The sequence below is a fragment of the Pelophylax lessonae genome, assembly GCF_965119305.1.
Source record: "Pelophylax lessonae genome assembly, chromosome: 13".
Taxonomy (NCBI): domain Eukaryota; kingdom Metazoa; phylum Chordata; class Amphibia; order Anura; family Ranidae; genus Pelophylax; species Pelophylax lessonae.
The window spans coordinates 122702744-122725442 of NC_138780.1; positions in this window are offsets into that span (position 1 = coordinate 122702744).

The following is a 22699-nucleotide window of genomic DNA, read 5'->3' on the forward strand; positions in this document are numbered from 1 at the left end:
AACACATTTCAGTATGATAATGCATGTTTAACACAGTATATTTCAGAGCGTTAGTGCACGTTTAACGCAGTATATTTCAGTGCGTTACGTGCCATTTAACGCAGTATATTTCAGTGTGTTAGTGATGTTTAACGCAGTATATTTACTGCACATTTAACGCAGTGTATTTCTGTGTGTTAGTGCATGTTTAATGCAGTATATTTTTGTGCATTAGTGCACGTTTAACACAGTATATTTTAGTGCGTTACGTGCCATTTAACGCTATAAATCTCAGTGCGTTAGTGCATGTTTAACACAGTATAGTTCTGTGCATTAGTGAACGTTTAATGCACTATATTTCAGTAGGTTACTGCACATTTACCGCAGTATATTTCTGCGTGTTAGTGCATGTTCAATGCAGTATATTTCAGTGCACTATGAATAGGGGCAGAGGACACTGCTTTGGGGGGGGTACAGAACACTACTGTGGGGGGAGGGTGGCAAAGGACACTGCTATGGGGGGATGGGGGCAGAAGACACTGCTATGGGGGAAAGAAGACACTACAGTGGGGGGGGGGGTAATGTGAAGGGCGCAGAGGACAAAGGGTTAATTGTTATCAATGCCTATAAACTCATTCATGTATTGTTTAACTTGCCTTGCTATAATACAGCTAATTAATGTACCGCCAGGTTGCTTGTGGCCTGCTTGTTGCCGGCAACGGCACTGTCCGAATCGGTGCAACGACGACTTTGCGGTGCCGCACCGATTTCCAAAAGTAGTTCCTGCACTACTTTTGGCGACTTTGGGGGCGATTTCTATAGACATCTGTGCATGAACCCGCACAGATGTCTTTAAAATCGCCCCTGAACTGGCAATGAAATGCGGGTTTGAAATCGTGCAAGTTCAGCTGAACTCGCACGATTTCAAACCTGCCTCCAATGTGAATGAGGGCTTATTATAGAGTGGTAGCATACTAATGCTTAGGTTACACAGCAGTGAGTGGCCTCCAACTATAACCAGGTAAGTTAGTGGGAACTAGGGTTTGCTTAACACCCCCCTGTTTGGTTCGCAACAGAACATCTCGAACAGGAAAAAAGTTCTAGCGAACATGTAAACTCTATCAAAGTCTATGGGACACGAACATGAAAAATCAAAAGTCCTAATTTTAAAGCCTTATATACAAGTTATTGCCATAAAAAGTGTATGGGGACCTGGGTACTGCCCTGGGGGACATGTATCAATGCAAAAATATTTTTTTAAAAGGATCAGTGATTTTAATGATGCTTAAAGGGAAACAATAAAAATGAAAAATTTGTTTGAATATCATGCCTGGAGGTCCCCTCGGTTCACATTGGTGTGATGCGGGAACCCTGCGAATCCACTGCGGTTTCCCGCTTCCCACCCGACTCACAGGCAGTTCACACTGCCATATGCAAACCGCTGGGGGTGTCAATGCAAAGGTAATGACACCCCCAGATCAGTTTGCATATTGTAGTGCGAACTGTCGAAGCAGACAGGAATCGGATCGCATAGGTGTGAACACCTTTCTTATACGATTCTGGTGCGGACCAAAAAAAAAGGGTTCTACACGAATTTTGTTTCCGAACGCAATGCAAATTCAGGCATGCAATCTGTATGGCTGAATTCGCATCGCACAGACATCGCATGTGATATGCACAGCAGTGTGGCAGATGTGTGACATCGCTACAGTGTGAACTGGCACTTAATGTTCCTGTAAAATGGCGCATATGTACAATGTATTGCTCGTGGCTGTAATGTATTACTGGCTCCCGGCAATATAGATAAAAAAAAAATGAAAAAAAAACAAATGTCATGGAGTCCCCCACCTGTCTCCCCGTCCCCCTTCCGTCCCCCCGTCCATAACAGGCCATCTGAGTCTGGTATGGATTTTAAGGGGAACTCCACGCCAACATAAATAAAAACGGCGTAGGGTTCCCCCCAAACTCTGTACTATACCCTTGGCAGGTTAGGAAAGTGGGGGGGGGGGGACAAGCACCCCCCTCCTGAATCATACCAGGCCACATTCCCTCAAAATAGGGGTGTTGGTGCTTTGGAGCAGGGGGGACTCTGCCCCCCACCCCAAAGCACCTTGTCCCCATGGGGACAAGGGCCTCTTCCCGAAAACCCTGGGCTGTGGTTGTCGGGGTCTGCAGGTGGGGGGCTTATTGGAATCTGAAAGCCCACTTTAACAAGGGGGCCCCCAGATCCCGCCCCCCCATATGTGAATGGGTATTGGGTACATTGTACCCCTACCCATTCACCTAAAAATAAAAAATAAAATGATATAAAAAAAATAAATAAAAAATAAAAAAATGTGTCACTCGATGTAAATCCCTCATCAATCATGATGAGGACCAGAACAAAAAAAACACACACTTAAGCCTCTTGGGAGGCCCCCTGCCTTCTATTCGCTTTGACAGCTCTTATACAGGCTAGGGGCAGGGCCACCCGACTATGTAATCTGGTGGCACTACCCCTTCTGACGTCACGTGATATCAGAAGGTGACGTCACCTATATAAGAGCCAGCAGACGGCGGTAGCATAGATCTTTTTTTTCGGTCCGGTGTGCATTGTAATTGACAGTGGGTACGGAAAGTATTCAGACCCCCTTAAATTTTTCACTCTTTGTTATATTGCAGCCATTTGCTAAAATCATTTAAGTTCATTCTTTGATCTTTGGGTTCTTCTTTACCTCTCTCACCAAGGCTCTTCTCCCCCGATAGCTCAGTTTGGCCGGACGGCCAGCTCTAGGAAGGGTTCTGGTCGTCCCAAACGTCTTCCATTTGAGGATTATGGAGGCCACTGTGCTCTTAGGAACCTTAAGTGCAGCAGAAATCTTTTTGTAACCTTGGCCAGATCTGTGCCTTGCCACAATTCTGTCTCTGAGCTCTTCAGGCAGTTCCTTTGACCTCATGATTCTCATTTGCTCTGACATGCATTGTGATCTGGAAGGTCTTATATAGACAGGTGTGTGGCTTTCCTAATCAAGTCCAATCAGTATAATCAAACACAGCTAGACTCAAATGAAGGTGTAGAACCATCTCAAGGATGATCAGAAGAAATGAAAAGCACCTGAGTTAAATATATGAGTGTCACAGCAAAGGGTCTGAATATTTAGGACCATGTGATATTTCAGTTTTTCTTTTTTAATAAATCTGCAACAATGTCAACAATTCTGTGTTTTTCTGTCAGTATGGGGTGCTATGTGTGCATTCATGAGGAAGAAGAATGAACCTAAATGATTTTAGCAAATGGCTGCAATATAACAAAGAGTGAAAAATTTAAGGGGGTCTGAATACTTTCCGTACCCACTGTACATCGTGGGACCCTTTTTTTTTAATAACGGACTTGGCAAAAACTGTCTCCTTTGGTTCTTTTTTTTTTACACTTACCAATTCATGTTCGACTTAAACACACAGCCCATCCCTAGTGGGAACCGAGTAGCTTAAAGAGTCATGGCAGAACAGAGAACCCATCTTCTCAAGCGGCTCCTGCAGGGGTAAGAACTATATTTGCATGTCTCCAAGTGCCACACAGCTGTCAGTGCTGAAAGGGTGCATTATTCTGATTGCGTCAATAGTTATGGGCATTTAGCGCATCAGAATTAATTTAGAACTAAAGCTAAAAACATTTAAAAAAAAAACCCTTTCTTTTACAGTACATTTATCACACAGAAATAGAATAACAGAACTGCAGCTCATCAGACAGGAAAAAAAATTCATTCAGATGAAAAAGTTAATTTCCTACCCGGAGTTATACCTTGTAACCCCACAGATTGTAGCTCATTACAGTTACAGCTGAATGATCTAGTTAGAATTTGCAGACCTGTCAAAGTAGATTAGAAAAAGAATTGTCTAGTAGGATAAAAGCTAAAAGGTGTTGATATACAGGCCTTCATGGAAATGAAATGCACTGGAGTGCGCTGGAAATGATATATTAATTGATTTGAGTAATATTCGAGTCTGTAGCTGCAGACCTGTAAAATTAGCAATTTACGATGCAGTTAAACAGAAGTGTTGGTGTACACATTTCCTTGGGCCTTTAATAAAAAAAAAGACTTAATTTCTTGGCCATAGTTGGGTGCATTTTTATAAGTGTGGCAAAAGTTCTAGTAACTGGTCTGTCTCCAGAAATCTGCAGACCTGTTTTAATCCTTGTGCTTGTACCCAGAAAGGCCTAACGAAAGGGAAGGTGAAGTTTTGAGTAAGCTCCCCTATCCCACCCGCCATCAGCTTTCTCACCAAAGGGTAGACTGTCTAGAACTGGACATTATTTAACCATTTGACCTCCAGAAGATTTACCCTCCTTCATGACCAGGTCACTTTTTGCGATACCGCACTGCGTTACTCTAACTGACTATTTGTGAGGAATACATATAAATTCTTGCGCCTTGGACAAACCAGTACCATAGACACTTTGTGTCTTAAAACCACAAGAAAAACAAGGGTAGGGCCCCTTTCACACGGGCTTTCCGATCAGGTCTGCCTGTCAGTTTTTTCAGGCAGACCTGATCGGATGCTCCATGCACCTTTATGAAGCAGCGGAAGTCAGCGGTGACATCTCCGCTGACACCCACTGCTCTCTGATCCAATGTGGTCCGTGAAATCCAGACAGATGGAAACCCTATTTTACATCCGTCTGGAGGATCGGAGCAAAACGGACAGGCGGGATACTTTGCCTATTGATGGATCTTGGCAGTAGTGCATCTCGCTTGGAAGACGGCACTTCTTCAGCCTATGAGTAACTTTTTCTCTGGACTTGGGTGTATCTTTTATGGACTGGTTCAGCTATGACTGTTTGGAGCGTCTTGAGGCCAATCCTTAGAGGGGCGGTACTGTCAGGAAAGGGCTCACCTCCTGGTGCACTGTGGCTACCCGATCCATAGACTGCTGTTCCAGCATTCACCAGCAGGTGTCTCCCAGCAGCTAGAAGCTTATATCATTAGTCATCACCTGATGCTCTTTCCAGGAAGTATATTTAAGTCCTGTCTGTCCTGCTTTGGTTGCTTTTGTGTTTTGGTCTCCATTTGCCCCTGTCCTGCGATCCTGAGATTCTGTATCCTATTCCTGGACCCGGCCCCCTGCCCTGCAGCCAGATCCCTTCCCACCTGCTCTCTCCATCTCCTGTTACCCTTTCCCTGTCCTGTCTTGCTCCCAGCTCCTTCTGCTTGATCTCCTGTGTATGTCCCTGGCTCTGCTACGATTATGATTTAACATTCCCTACTTGCTGTATATACTTAGTTTAGTCAGTTGTTCATCATGTGTCACTATTTGTTTGGTTATCTGGTTTCTTTTACACAGTTTGGTATGTTGGAGGTGCATTTACATCTATGTTATTCATCTTTTAAATAAATTATATTATTTCATACTGTACTTGTGCCTGGTATTTTCTGTGGCAGTCCACACCTTTCTGGTCACACCTGATTTTGACAGACGGCCTATACATTTCTTGAGACACTAACAAGCCAGGACAGTACAAATACCACCACATAGAAAGTTATTTAGTAAGAGGCATGGTGGGTTTTTTGAAGTTGTAATTTTTTTCCCACAATTCTTTAAAGAAAAAATATTATTTTTTCCCCCCCAAATTGTCATTATTAACGGGTTATTTCTCTCATATGGCATATGTATACTTGCAACTACACCCCAAAACCCATTCTGCTACTCCTCCTGAGTATGACAATACCACATATGTGAGACTTTTTAACAGTCTGGCAACATAGAGAGGCCCAACGTGCTGGGAGCACCATCCGCTGTTCTAGGGACATAAATTACACATCTAATTTCTTGACTATCTATTACACTTATGATGCCCCTGGAGCACAAGGACAATGGAAACGCCCCCATAATGACTCTATTTTGGAAAGCAAACACCCCAACGTATACTTTTAAACGTGAAAGTTTCTTCCACAAGTTTTCGGAAAATGTGGAAAGAAAATGCATTTTTTTTAACAAATTTGTTACAAATTTTTACAGCACTGAGTGCTGATGAGGATCCACTGACAGGGTGGCACTGATGAGCACTCACTGATCAGCACTAATAGGACACTGTAGTGGCACTTTTGAGAACTGTAGTGACACTGATAAGCACTCACTGATGGCACTGTAGGTTGCTGATGAGCACTAATAAGCACTCACTGATGGCACTGATATGCACTGTAGGGCACTGATGAACACTGTAGTGGCACCTTAGGGCACTGATAAGCACTGCAGTGGCACTGATGAGCAGTGTAGTGGCACTGTAGGGCACTGATGAGCACTGTATTGACACCATAGTTTACTGATGAGTAGAGTTGAGCGAACACCTGGATGTCCCAGGTCGGTGGGTTTGGCCGAACTTGAAAAAAAAGTCCGGGTTCGTGACCCGAACTTAGCCCGAACTTTACCCCGATCCCGAACCCCATTGAAGTCAATGGTGACTTGAACTTTTGAGCACTAAAATGGCTCTAAAAAAAACATGGAAAGGGCTAGAGGGCTGCAAATGGCAGCAAAATCTTCTTAAGAGCATGGCAAGTGCTCTGCAAACAAATGTGGATAGGGAAATAACTTAAAATAACATTAAAAAAAATAAAAAATAATCATCTTGATCTAGGAGGACGAGGCCCATATGGAGTAGGAGGTTGAGGTGGCGATGGATGTGGCGGTGTAGGTGGAAGTGGCGATGGAGGAGGACGAGGTAGCCAACACTGGTTTTTGTTTTTAATTTTAAATTTCTTTTTAAATTAGGGTACACCCAAAAAGAGTGAGAAAGATTAAAAATACAACAATGGCTGGGTAAGGCCGGTATACATGTCTATTCTGCACAAGGTACGGACAGGTCCTGTGGGATCCATGCCTGGTTAATTTTAATGAACGTGAGCTTGTCCACATTGGCTCTGGACAGGCGGCTGCGCTTGTCTGTGATAACGCCCCCAGCCATGCTAAATACACGTTCAGATAATACACTGGCTGCAGGGCAGGCCAGCACCTCCAAGGTGTAAAGGGCAAGATCAGGCCATGTGCCCAATTTGGAGACCCAGAAGTTGAAGGGGGCAGACCCATCATTCAGTACGTGTATAGTACGTAAGGAACTGTATATGGTATATGGCAAGGAACGGTTATGGCGGCAGGGTTTTTTTCCCCCTTCTGGGTTGAGTCTGGCCTTGGAAAAGGTATGTGTCCCTGGTTGGGGGCCGGGCTCTCCCAAAGCTGTCTAAGTTCTGAGGCCTTCTGGTAGGGACAGGGCTGCACTGGTCTTGCCAGGGACCAGGATTCTGAAAAGCCTGTGGTGTATGTGCCCCTGGAGTGGCAGTCCATAATTCACGGTGGATGGCAACACTATGAGTATGGCACCAAGGACACTGCACTTCCTACACACGTTTTTCACACCTGCCTCTAGGGCCGGGCCTTTTGGTCAGGAGAGTTTTTATTCCCGGTCAAACGGCCTGCCATAGTATTGCAATGTGGCACTAACCTTGCACTTCTCCACTATCCCTTTCCCCACTCTTATGTGTTGTGTGTCTCACGTTTTGTGTTTTTTATTGTGGCGGTACACTTTATTTTGCACAGCGTGATTAGTAGGGCCTGATGACGCACAGATGCGAAATGCATTGTGGTTACTGACAAACCCGGAAGCAAAACACACAGGCATTCGTAGCAGAGGCAGGGACGCTCGCCGACCGCCGCACACAGCACAGTGAGAGGAAAACTAAGAGGAAGCTGCAGATCCTCGGATACGATTCCCCACTACTGAAAGATTTTGTGTACTGCCGAATTGCCCAGTGCCAGGAGGGCACAACTAATAGTAAGGGACCAACTGTATACCTTTTTAGTAATTTTCAAATAAAGCATACAATATTTCACTATTGGAGGCTTTTTTTGTTTATCTTTATGCGGACTATATGGTCCATACATGCCTAATGTAGGAGCAGATATCCATCCCAAAAGATATCGAGGAGAGGTCTGATCCACCCAATTAAAGGGATCACAGGCGTTGGGAGTCATTGTGACTCATTGGAAGCTGGTAAGAGGCCACGTGTGTCACACCCCACCACCTGAAGCACTTTAAGGAGCATATTTTTTGCACGAATTGCAGAGACACTTGCTATATAATTATTTCTCACTGGAGAGCACGAATATATCCGTTTATATTTGATGAGTTTTTTATGCACGCACTATTAAGCACTTTTATTTGCTTGCTGCACGGAATATTATATATTTATATAATTGATTTGCTTGTTGCATGTACAATATATTTATTTATCTATTTATTTATATATAACTATTTATATATTTATTTACCAATAAGCAACAGAAATATTTTTTAATTTTGAGTTGTGCACTTTAAAATATATCTATTATCTTTAATTATAATAATTTATTCACTAATAAGCACTTTTAATACATATTTAATACACGTGCTACCCTGAACAAGTTTTATTCCAGTAAATATAAAAGATCACCAGCGCCTTTTTCATCTACGTCCCATATTTTATATTGTTTTCACAATTAAAAGGGCAGCAGGTTCAGATATATCTTTAAAAAGAGCCAGGCGCCTTCCTATAATTTGCTAGTGATTAGTAGGGTGTAGGTTCTTGGGCCTGTCCCTGAAAGTCTTGGGAGGGGGTGGATATGGCCTTCTGGCTTGGTTCGCCCTCTCTCATGGGGTCTCTCTTCGGGAGAGCCCCACCTAGTACTTGGGGTGGTCTGTTTCAGCAGACCTCCTAAAGAATGGGGCTGCCTGGTTTCGTCCAGGTTAGTCAGTGTAAGTACCCCAGTCCCTGTCAGGAGCTATGCGCCCTGGGGATCAGGGTCAGGGACCATGTGTACACCCTGTGCACTTTTTGTGTTTCACTTTTTTGGTGTGCACTTTTTTATGCACCCATCGGGTAACAGTCTGAGTTATGCACCCCACTGGCTTAAAAAAAAAAAAAAACAGTTGGTGGTACTGGTTGTTGTGGCGTGCCGACAAAGCTTTTCCACATTTCATACATGCTAACCCTGCCTTCTGAGGTGCTGGCGGTGCCCTGGCTGTGTTGGCGACCTCCTCCTCCTCTGCCTTCGCCTTGTGCTTCCACTGTGCCCCCTCTGTCAGGTGGGAATGCCACCAGCATTGCTTCTGGACCTTTTGGCTAACATCAAGTGTAGTATCTGTTGTTATCTGTTATCTGGGTGCCACCCCGCTGTGAACATGGTTCCTCCTCCTCCATCTCCTCCTCCTCATCTTCCACCTCGTCATCCTCCAGAACTGTGCCCTTGCTGGACAATTGTGTACCTTGCATTTGTGAGTGCAGGAACCCACCCTCGGAGCCACTTGTGAATGACTGCCCTGAAAGCCTTGGAAATGATCACTGCTCCGGATGCGGAGGCGGTAGAGGATGAGTATGAGGAAGCGGAGTAGAAGGAGTTAGCAACAGGAGGCAAACTGAAGCGCCCTGCAATCCTCAGTGGTGCAAGGAGATGCCCCAAGCAAATTTAAAGGGTGTTTCTTACAGTAACATAATAAGCAAACGCTGCAAAATTATTAATTTTCCCCTAAATGGGTGTTTATTGAATAGCAGAATAAAAGAACAGTATCTAAAAGGGTGTATCTCACACGTACAGATACAGACTAAGCCACAATTTAATATCTTTCTTTCCCCTAAATGGGTTTTTATTGAAAAGCGGAATAGAACAACAGTATCCAACAGGTGTATCTCACAGTAACATATGCAGACTAGGCCGCAATTTAATTTTTTTTCCCTAAATGGGTTTTTATTGAAAATCGGAATAGAACAACAGTATCCAACGGGTGTATCTTACAGTAACATATGCAGACTAGGCCGCAATTTAATTTTTTTCCCCTAAATGGGTGTTTATTGAATAGCGGAATAGAACAACAGTATACAACAGGTGTATCTCACAGTAACATATGCAGACTAGGCCGTAATTTTTTTTTCCCCTAAATGGGTGTTTATTGAATAGCGGAATAGAACAACAGTTTCCAAAGGGTGTATCTCACAGTAACGTATGAATGAAAAAAATTTATTTTTCCTTTTAATTGGTGAGTTTTGAAGAGCAGATTATAACACAGCAGTGTCTAAAGGCTTTATCTCACAGTAACATATAAAGGAAAAAATGAAAAAAAAAAAATGTTTCCCTTTAAATTGGTGATTTTTGAATAGCAGATTATAACAGCAGTGTCTAAACGCTGTATGTCACAGTAAAATATGATGAAAAAAACGTTTTGTTTTTTTTAAATCCAGATTAAGCAGGCACATATGCACTGAGCTTGCATTACATGGCCGCTGCACACCGCACGCCACCAACCTAACAGACTGATAAAAGTTTTTTTTTCTCCCTCCACCTCACTGGGCTCAGGTTAGGGCGAAAAGATCGTGCACTGCACCCCCATACAATAAAATCAATGTAGATCGCTGTCTGATTAAAGAAGATTCTTCCTATTCTTTCCCTGAAAGCAATCTCCAGCCTGCCCCTACAATAATCTCCTATCTCTCCCTCAGCACTATCAGGAACCTCTCCCTACAGTAGTTAGAGCAGAGTGACGTGCGGCGCTACATGACTCCAGCTTATATAGAGGCTGGGTCACATGCTTCACTGGCCAATCACAGCCATGCCATTAGTAGGCATGGCTGTGATGGCTTCTAAGGGCACACTAGTTAAACGCTTGTTGATTGGCTGCCCTGCAGCTGTTGAAACCGCAACATTAAAACCGCGCCATTAAAACCGCGCCAAAACATGAAATAAATTACCGAACAACGGACTGTATCCCGAACATACAGTAAAATGTTTGGGTCTGTGTCCGGGTACCGAACACCCAAAAGTCCGGTACGATCCCGAACAATACAGTCCCTGTTCGCTCAACCCTACTGATGAGCACTGTAGGTCAATGTTGATCACTGTAATGGCACTGATTAGCATTGTGATGACACTGTTGTCACTCAGGGTCATGCCAACTCACGCTGCTGAGTTGTTTCTATGTCCTCTCCTCACACTGATACAGCGTGTGGGGAGAGGAGAGAGAAACACTACAGCAGCGTGAGCTGAACCCGGCATGATCCCCGTTTGTTCACAAAGTGATCACTCTATTATTGGACAGAGCGATGACGTGGTAAAGGGCCACTGTGATTGGCCTTTTACCCTGTTCTGTGATGCACTGGGTCCTGCGGACCCAGCAATCACTGACATTTGCGGGTGTGCTCGAGAAGCGTGAGTGCATCAAAAGTGTCCCAGAACTAGCCGGGTGCGCTGTAGCTGTCATTTGGATATAGCGCAGTTGGCAAGTGATTAATTGCTTATCTGTGGCTCAGGATGATGGCCCATATCGTTGCATGAAGCTTCCCCATCCATGACCTGCAATGGGGGTAGGAATTAAGAGATTTATTACAGTTACTGATACAGCACTGTCAATTTACACAGCACTTTACACATATATGTATGTGTAATGTGTATGTATTGTACATTCACTACAGTCCCTGCCCTCAACAAACTTACATTCAAAGGTAGCAAACTCACATACATACGCATACTAGGGCCAATTTAGCCAGGAACCAATTACCGTACAAACGTGTCTTTGGAGAGTGGGAGGAAACCCATGTGGGCACAGGGAAAGCATGCAAAGAACAGGCAGATAGTGCAGGGGCTGGGAATCAAACCAACGACCCTAGTGCTGTTAGGCGAAAGTGCTAAACACTGCCACTGTGCTGCCTGAATAATACAAATACTTTATTTATTTTTTTATTTATTTATTAATTTTCTATATTTTTCAGCCATAATTTTTAATTTTTGTTTAAAAGACACCCGAGATGTTCTTACTAAACGTTAAAAAAGCTAATTATATGAATGGTCACTGTAATATTGCAGTATTCTTTTAAAATTGAACATTTATATTCCACCGGCAGCGCGCTCCCACCCTTATTGAGGGGATGTGAAGCCAACAAGTGTTTTCTTCCAGGAATAGGTGCTGCTGGTTAACCAGCATGCATCTCCCGGTCTCACGCATGCGCATAAGACACAAGGTGCAGTGCACAATTGTGTCTCTGGTTGCCATCACAACACAATGACATGTCCCCAATAGGGATGATCGAACGGTTCGGGTCGACCATCGGTTCGGCCCGAACATTGGGTGTTCGAGGTTCGGCCGAATTTAGAACTTTTTGCCCAAAAAGTTCGGAATTCGGCAACCAGAACCTCCCAAAATGCAATGCTTCAGGAAATGGGCTTTAAAAGCCCGTGATTGGACCAGAACCATTAGCAAAAGCCAATTGAGGGGGCAGGAGAATGCTAGTAATGTGATTGGAGTGACTAGGGGGTCCCTAGACCAATCATTAGTGAATACGCCCCCCAGTATATAAGATCGCCCCCGCCATATTCCTAGCATTGTTATACTGGACATGGAAGAGAGTGGAAGCAGTTCTGTTAATTTTACTTTAAAAGTGTCATTTAGCTATTTTTAGTGTGAGGAAAGGGATATCTAGTGTAGTTAGAGTGCTCCTTTACACTTTAGTTAGCTTCAAAAAATTGAGTTTCTGTAGGGAAAGTGTTAAGTGTAAGGGGACCGTAGTGTAGTGTAGGGTTAACTGGCAGTGACTGCTATGGCAGGGTGACAAAACCCTTCCATAGCAGGGTGACCGCTATAGAGAAAAGATCATTTTTCTGAATAGCTTCGGCACACCCATATGGCTTCTCACCAGCCAAGCATTTTTTATGCTGCAGGGGCTGCCACTGCCAGTGCTTTTTTGAGGACATGTTTGATGGGGGTATTTATAGACATATATGTCTGAATATATACCCCTAGACATATATAGGTGTGATAGTAGCAGAAATAAATGCTTGCGCTAATGAAATCATTTACAGTAATATATTTCTGCTACTATCACACCTATATATGTCTAGGGGTATATATTCAGACATATATGTGTATATATACCCCCTATACACATGTTCAGATGTTTTGCCTGTCTCAAAAGAACCCAAAAAAATGCCAAAAAAACGCTAGTGTCAAAAAAAAAAAATGCCCAGGTGTGTTTTTGCTGGCATTTTTTGGGGGGTTTTGGAGGCAGGCAAAACATCTGAACTTGTGCACAGTACCACTATACACAAGTTCAGATGTTTTTCCTGACTGCAAAGATCCCAAAAAAATGCCTTCTATTAAATCGGCAAGGTGTTACAGGAGAGGAGCCAACCCCCTGTCAGAAAGTTTTCTAATACAAACAATCCTTTTTTTTTCTGGTTCTGGACATGCTACAGAGCTGAAACTTCACAGGTACACCTTTTAGACCCCCAGACACAAAATCACACAAAAAAAGTTCTTAAAAATTGTCATTTTTGATAAAAAAGCCAATTATTGAAAAAAAATTTTAAAAAAAGAGATTTTTTGATTTTTTTGGATTTCAGATCTGGGGGGTCTAAAAAGTGTACATGTGAAGTTTCAGCTCTGTAGCATGTCCAGAACCAGAAAAAAAAAAGATCGTTTGTATTAGAAAACTTTCGGACAGGGGGTTTGCTTCGCTCCTGTAACACCTTGCCGGTTTAATAGAAGGCATTTTTTTGGGATCTTTGCAGTCAGGAAAAACATCTGAACTTGTGTATAGTGGTACTGTGCACAAGTTCTGATGTTTTGCCTGCCTCCAAAAACCCCCAAAAAATGCCAGCAAAAACACACCTGGGCATTTTTTTTTTGACGCTAGTGTTTTTTTGGCATATTTTGGGGTTCTTTTGAGGCAGGCAAAACATCTGAACTTGTGTATAGTGGTATATATACACACATACATATATTTATATACACACCTAGACATATATAGGTGTGATAGTAGCAGAAATATATTACTGTAAATGATTTCATTAGCGCAAGCATATATTTCTGCTACTATCAAAGGTGTACCTGTGAAGTTTCAGCTCTGTAGCATGTCCAGAACCAGAAAAAAAGATCATATAGGTGTTAAAGTTAAAGGAGGGTCCCAACCCACATCCCTGTTCTACTGAAAAAGTATCTTTTTTTTTTTCATGGTTCTGGACATGCTACAGAGCTGAAACTTCACATGCACACCTTTTAGACCCCCCAGATACTAAATCCAAAGTAAAAATCAAAAAATCTCTCTCTTTTTTTTTTAATTTTTTCAATAATTGGCTTTTTTTATCAAAAATGACAATTTTTAAGAACTTTTTTTTGTGTGATTAATAGTTAATGGGGCATGACCAGAACCCTAGGCACTTTTTAGGGGCATTTATTGGGTTTTAGGGCTTCAAAATGGTGTTTTTTGATTACCGAAGTTCAGGTCCCATTGATTTCAATGGGGTTCTGAAATCCGAACCGAACTTTTTGGAAAATTCGGGTGTTCTGGTCGAACCGAACTTTTCAAAAGTTCGATCATCCTTAGTCCCCAGCACATCACAATGCTCAATCCTACATGGTCGGATGTCCTTGTGGATATTTACATGTAAAAGTGCAGTAATCCTCTTGTAAATATGCACATATATCGCCACTCTAGCCGCTTCCGCCACCGCCACCACTGCTGCCTCTTCTATAGACAAAAGAATGACAATAGCAACAAGAACCTGGTTGCCCTTTTTAAAAATGATGCTTAGCACCGCCTTGCATTGCGTCATTTCCTGTTTGGAAATAACGCAACGCTAACAGGCGACATCGCCCACTGACACCTGGGAATGATGACACTCATCTTCCAGGAGACAATGCGCCGCCGCCGCAGGATATGATGTACCTCGTCACGGCACCCTAAACAGGAAGAAAGAAGAATACACCATGGAAACAAGGTAAACAAAGCTAGAAAAAAAAAAACGCCCAATGTTGTTTTAACTTTCTGGATTAAAGCAATTGATGCAAAGATGCAAATGTGGGTGGAACTCTGCTTTAAATACAATTCGCTGTTCTCCATCTTGTGTACAGGTGGATGCAGATCATAGGCGGCTCTCTAATTAGGCAAATTAGGCGGTCGCCTAAGGCCTCGCACCTACAGGGGCCACAACATTTAGAAGGACGATGTCAGGGAAATTTTCTAAGTAAAAGATTGCTTTAAATCCTCGGATATAAAATTTGCAGCAGTGTGCTACAGTCCCTTCACTGCGGCTTCCAAGTGTCTGTTGTCCGCTGACACTTACCCTGCCTTCTCAGCCTGGGGATTGGCCGTCTGATCATGTAATCCTAAGATGTGGAGGAATCGGTGGGCGTGTACCTGCATCAGTAGGAAGTAACTGCCCGGTCAGCTCACTCTGCTATCATCGGTTGTTGCTCTGGGAGGAGAGCTCTGCCCTGGCCCGGGAATATAAAGGTAACCAGGCCTCGACTTGTCACTCTGCAGACTGGTCATAGATTTGTGGTGTCTACTACGCAAAGGGGGTGAGGAGCCCCAGGGAAGTTGGAAGAGTCTTAAAATGGTTGGTGGAGGAGGAGGAATAGAAGAAGGTGGCTGTAAGAGAAGGAGAGGGTCCCTGGGTGGCTAGGGGAAAAGGATATGGCCCCTGGGTGGTTGGGGGAAAAGGAGATGGCCCCTGGGTGGCTGGGGGAGAAGGAGATGGTCCCTGGGTGGCTGGGGGAGAAGGAGATGGCCCCTGGGGGGCTGAGGAAGAAGGAGAGGGCCCCTGGGTGGCAGAGGGAGAAGGAGAGGGCCCCTAGGTGGCTGAGGGAGAAGGAGAGGGCCCCTTGGTTGGCTGGAGAAGAAGGATAGGGACCCTGGGTGCCTGGAGGAGGAGAAGGAGAGGGACCCTGGGTGGCTGGAGGAGGAGAAGGACAGGGACCCTGGGTGGCTGGAGGAGAAGAAGGAGAGGGCCCCTGGGTGGCTGGAGGAGAAGGACAGGGCCCCTGGGTGGCCAAGGGAGAAGAAAGGGCCCCTGGGTGGCTGAGGGAGAAGAAGAGGGCCCCTGGGTGGCTGAGGAAGAAGGATAGAGCCCCTGGGTGGCTGGGGGAGAAGGAGAGGGCCCCTGGGTGGCTGGGGGAGAAGGAGAGGGCCCCTGGGTGGCTGGGGGAGAAGATGAGGGTCTGTGGGTGGCTGGAGAAGAAGGAGAGGGACCCTGGGTGGCTGGAGGAGGAGAAGGAGAGGGACCCTGGGTGGCTGGAGGAGGAGAAGGAGAGGGACCCTGGGTGGCTGGTGGAGAAGAAGGAGAGGGCCCCTGAGTTTTTGGAGGAGAAGAAGGAGAGGGCCCCTGAGTGGCTGGAGGAGAAGGAGAGGGCCCCTGGTTGGCTGGAGGAAAAGGAGAGGGACCCATGGGTGGCTGGGGAAGAAGCAGAGGGCCCCTGGGTGGCTGGGGGAGAAGGGGAGGGCCCCTGGGTGGCTGGGGGAGGAGGAGAGGGCACCCATGACGCCAGAGTCAGTTGCCAGGGAAGAAAATGGAGCTGAGCCAGTCCTGCATATCTGACATCAAAGCCAAACATGGTGGAGCTGGAGCCCTTTGCCCTACACAATGACAGACATTATATAGCATATGGACTCTGTACATTATTGGTAGTTTTGGTTAGAGTTGCCCTTTAGATGTTTAACTCTGTGTTGTTTTTCCCCCCAGCTGTGAGGGACTGAGGAATGACAGCCCACTATGCTGGGACTTATAGTGCCCTAGAATGTGGAGGACCGAGGAATTCTCAGTTCCTCACAGAGGGCACTACAAGTTCCAGAATAGCAGGCTGCCATGCCTTAGTCCCCACAGAGGGCACTGCAAGTCTTAGCATAGCAGGCAGTAGTTCCTCAGTCCCCTACAGAGAGCAGTACAAGTCCAAGCATAGCAGGCTTCCATTCCTCAGGGAGGAATGGCAGTGCACTATACTGTAATTTACAGTGCCCTCTGTGGGAGGTATGGCAGCCTTCTGCAGTGGGACTTGTGGTGCCCTAGACTGTGGCAGACTGAGGAAGGGAAGTGTAAGGGGGACTCTGAAAACTCTGATGCAAGGGGGAGCTTTGGTGACCACAGAGTTCCCTTTTACACCATAGTCCCCAGCTTTCCCCCTCAAATCAGGGTTCCTAGAGCTATCCTTACATCAGAGTCTCCAGCATTCCCCCTTAAATCAGGGTTCCCAGAACTCCCCTTACATCAGAGTCTTCAGAGTTCCCTCTTACAGTGTTATGTTAAAGTGTGATGTAAAGGGGGCTCTGTGAAATTTGATTTAAGAGGGGGACTCTAATGTAAATAGGAATTCTGTGGACTCTGATGTATGGAGGAGATGCTGGGGGGAATCTGATTTAAAGGAGAACTCTTATGTAAGGGGGGGACACTGAACTCTGATGTAAGGAGGGACTAAGGGAATCATGACCTATAGGGAAATGCTGGGGACTGTGATGTAAGAGCAGACATATATATATAAATATATATATATATATATATACATATATATACATACATACATACATACCGGATGTTTAATGATCTTTGATTAACCTCCCTGGCGGTATGATTATGTCAGGAATTACATACCAAAAGCGGTACAATTGTTTTCATGGAAATTTGGCGTTATGTATTATAGGCCTACAATTCTTAGTAATTACTGGCTTAAACCTGACCAAAACAAGAGTCTAGTAGACATCCCAGATGTGATAAATTTGAAACACAAACGCGTGAATTATAATCGAATCAATAATATTATTTTATTATTTAATATATAATATATATAATAAAATTATATTATTGATTAGATTATAATTCATGCAGTTATTTTCCAACCCTGTAAGTACTCGTTATTGCTATTATAATTACTATGTAAAACTCAAAAGAGTCGTGTTGGAATTTTTTCTTTCTTAAAAAACCTTCAAAAATTCATGGTTTTTGCATTGTCTATATTCTCTTATTCACTAGAGTACCGTTTGAACCCTTCCCCTGAAGAAGAAGCAAAATTTTCCCTTTGGCTTCGAAACATGTTGGGTTTCAGTTCAGACTACTACGGTTGATTTATCTGTCTCTCCTTTGCCTGTACTGCTTTTAATCATTATTTGTGTTTATAATAAAATTTATATTTTTTCCAATACCTTTTTCATATAATTTCATACACAGTATATATTTTATGTGCCTATAAAGTCCCACAAGGGGAACCCCATTTTTTGTCTAAACATTAGGGATGTGGCACACATAAAGCGCTAGGCTGAAGCACCCCATTCATTCATTTTTGGTAGTAGATACCGCCCCCGCCGCTTTCTTTAGCCTACCGTTTATTTTAGGTTTTGCTTTTGTAGTTTATCCTAGAGTTCATTCTCTAAAAAACTAAATATTTGTTTATTAATTTGATTATCTGATTTCCTGTTCTGATTTTCATAATGACACAGGACACCATTTTGTCAGGTTTCATCGGGGATAGTTGGAACAATCTCATGCAACAATATCAACAAGATTTCGAGGACAACGAATTCATAGAGACAGAATTGTCATCTATGTTTTTTCAGTTGTCCAAAATGTTAGAGAAAAAATCGATGTTCTTTTGGAACATAAGATCCTTCCAGGAACACATAAAAGAAAATGTCAGCCCGTTTGGCCTAAGAGCCCAAGTTTTTCCGATACTGGAGGATCCAACTCCTGGTTTCAAAATCAAATGGGAACAGGCCTTACAACAATGCTCTGTGGCTCTTATGAACCTCCTCATTGAGGAGTATTCTTTAAGAACCACAGAGCTGGATAAACACATAGCTTCTACATGTGAAAGACTAAAAAGATATAAAAGCCACATTACTTTTTCCCATCGGGAAGCCAAATTAAAACAACAACTAGACACCTTCAACAAAAATACCCTTGTGAAGAAACAAAAAATTCTTAACAAAGACAAAAACACCTATATACAAGGGAAGGCTTTTCATTGGACAAATAATCAACACTATACTCGATCACTTAATAGGGACTCCAATGCCCCAGCACCCAAACCGACTACTAAGTTACCACCCTTTGTGAAGAATCACAAGACACCAATGGAACGTACCAAACGTCCCCATGCCTTCGGCCCAGACCCAATATCTAAAAAGTCTAACACTCAACCCCAAAACAAGGAGGGTCTATCCCTTTTTCCCACATCATCAATACCTTCACTGTCCAATATCCCTCCCTCACAACAAACACTACCCCCTATCAATTTATCTAATCTACCTACACATCACTCCTCTATCACTCATTTAGACGACCAAACTTTTTTAGATGTGGTTCACCAACGAGCTTCACAACTCACACTTGCACTCCCATCACCTCTCCCCCTCACTTAACCTCCCCCACTGTAACCCCCCTTTCCCCCACTAATCTGGCACAAGATAATGTGGACTTCTCTATTATTAATCTGTCCAGTTATAAGTTATCCGAATCTGAACTATCCATATTACAAAAAGGCCTCAATTTTTGCCCCACGAATAACATCAACAAATTTGATTTTGTCAAGGATCTCCATCTATTTGCCCGTAAATTAAATTTTAAATATATTTACCACAAAGGCAAACAAAAACCACATGAACAGGACCCCATTTTAGACACTTTAATCACTCTCCTCGAAGAAAACGAGGACCTTATAGATCGTGTGGACCTCCCCTCTTTACTCGCTGGTATCCCGCCTGAACCCAGAGAACACAAGACAGTAGGCACTGATTTTCGCAAAAAATCTGATGCCTACCCTCCCATTCAGAATGCGAATATCAACGCCTTCTTAAAAATAGTGTCAAAGGAAGTTGAAAAACTCAACACACGTCCGCTATCCCAACCTAACATCTCTCAAGCCCAAAGAGAGGCAATTAACAATTTGGCAACTAATAAATCTATTACTATTAAGCAGGCTGATAAAGGAGGGAACATTGTGATAATGGACAATTCTCAATACATCAAAATGTGCACCAACATTTTAAATAACACCAATTGGTACAGGCGTATCACACCAGATATAGTTACCAAGTATAACTTGTGTTTACATTTAATGGTTCCCACTACCTCCAGGTGCAGGGGGTAGCGATGGGCACTTGTTGTGCCCCATCATATGCCAACCTGTACCTGGGGGAGTGGGAACATTTTCTCTTGGATGATGACGCGTTGTCGATGTACACTGGTCACATCTTTTTTTGGACCAGGTACATCGACGACATGTTCCTCATCTGGGACGGCCCCACGGAATCCCTCCAAGCCTTCTTAGTTCATTTGAACAAGAACGACTTTAACCTTTCATTCACAATGAACATGGACCCCGATCGGATCACCTTCCTCGATGTCGAGATTATGCGTAGTGAAAATGAAACCCTACAGAGTAACCTTTACCGCAAACCCACCGCGGGAAACACAATATTGCACGGATCAAGCTTCCATCCTACCCCTCTACTTAGATCAATTCCCACCAGTCAGTACTTGAGGCTAAGACGAAATTGTTCAGACCTCAAACTATTCCAAGCGGCTGCTGACGCCCTCCAAAAACGTCTATTACGTAGGGGTTATTCTAAGAAATCGCTTAAACAAGCTTACCAACGTGCCCTTAATAGTGACAGAGACATACTACTAGCCCCAAAAACATCAGTGGGTTCTAATAAGGAAGACATCATAAGGATTATAACACCTTATAATCAGCAACATCAAAAAATTAGACGTATTGTCTCCAAACACTGGCACCTACTGGCCTCGGATCCTATATTGGGCCAATATGTGTCAGATACACCTAACTTTACTTATAAAAGGGCCCCAGCATTAAGAGACAAAATAGTCCGCAGCGAGTTCCGCGACACTGTCACGTCCACTTGTTGCAAATATAGAGGGACATACATGTGCGGCAGTTGTAAATACTGTGGCTACATGTTTACACAAAAATCCCCCATATTGCCGAATGGAGATGTTCATCGACCTAAGCATTTTGCCAATTGCCGCACGATAGGCGTGGTTTATCTCCTGCTTTGTTCTTGCCAGTGTTTTTACATTGGTAAGACCAAGCAGGAGTTCTGGCAACGCGCATACCGCCACCTTTTAAGCATGAGGAAAGCAGACCCTGAGCTACCTTTAGGTAGACACGTGGCTACTGTACATGCCGGCAAAATGCCTAAGGTTAAGTTTTTAATTCTCGACCGAGTCCATCCCGCCCCTAGAGGAGGGGACTGGAATAAGTCCCTCCTCCAACTTGAACTAAAATGGATATATTGTCTCAGGGCCACTGAGCCCCCAGGACTTAATGGATCTTTATCATTCAAGCCCTTTCTTGAGGGTTTTAACTCTGGAGGAATGGAGATTTAATTCCCTCTGCCTTAACCAGACGGCCATCCACCCCTAATCACACTTCAGGGCTCTCTCATAACATCATACTAGTCCCAGTACCCATATACCTATATGCTCTACTGCTCTGGCCTCAAGTATGTTCTGTATTGTACGATATTATGTTAACATGCAAATCTTCTTTTTACAAAAATTATATAACAAAATTAATTCCTTTGATATTGTTATGCATAACTATATGTACATGCTTTGATGTTTGCTGTATTGTTATTGACATAAATTGCATGTATGTTCCTCTTCCCTGTATGTTGACCCTGTCATTTTATATTCCAGTGTCTGCAACTTGTCTACATCTGTGGGTCGTGTCCTTGCTGATATTTACATTTAAAAACCACAACTTCTAATCATGCTTAATCGATATAATTATGATACATTCTTTTTTGCATTCTTCTTTGCATTTTGTACCAATTAATTTGGTTTTGTAGATTCTTTCCAGCAATCTATGTTGACTCCGGGTGTCGCCCCTCCTCCAATGTGCGTCCCGACACGAGGAGACATATACCGCGTTATCGCGGTAGCTTGGTCCTATTTCCCATCCTCTGTGCCCCTTGCGGTTCAGCCCGGACCAATCGGCAGCCTTAGTGCATCTGCACTTCCGGCTCTGACCCCCGTGTCGGTGGAGCGCAGATGCCGATCCCGCCCACGTTGCGTCATGGGTGACGCATGCTGTTTGTGGGCGGGCTCGGCACCGGCGTTCCGGGAAGCCCTTCCTTTGAAGCCAGCTGTTCTACGTCTTGCACTAACTAACTAGCGCTTTTATAGTGCGCCTCTCGCAATACACAGCCAGCGCATTTGTTTGCTGGCTGTGGTGCTGAGAGGATGCTGTTTGCCTTACCATCATCTACATTCAGGTACTGACTCTATATATTTTACCTAGTCCTTCCAAAAAAATCCTCATATTTCTTCCTGATCGGCTCTGCTTTTCTAGTCATACTCTATTGCGACCCTATTGCCCGCTTTATGTTGGGCTACCTTTTTGGTACATATTTTTATAATGCTCCTTATATATTTACTATATCATTCATAGACATGCAGCTATTTTACATGCCGACACTCATTAGTACATGAATTTCTTTCCCTTTTTTTTTGCTCATTTCGTTACACATATCAATGTACTTAGCTCTGATCTGTTCATTTTTCAGACCGGCGCTACCTACATCCTTGCCACTCACCTATGCTTAAAGGCTGTCCCTGGCTTCTCCTAATTAAGGACTTCAGACGTCCATTGATTGGGGGCTGCACACCTGATGTTAACAGCTGTTGGTCTACCGACTAGAATACCCACTTACCATCTTACTTATTGCATTTTGATCGCAAGGACACTCGCACCCACCAGATGCTTTTAACCGTGCAGGCTACCTGAGCACAGTTATTTTCCAACCCTGTAAGTACTCGTTATTGCTATTATAATTACTATGTAAAACTCAAAAGAGTCGTGTTGGAATTTTTTCTTTCTTAAAAAACCTTCAAAAATTCATGGTTTTTGCATTGTCTATATTCTCTTATTCACTAG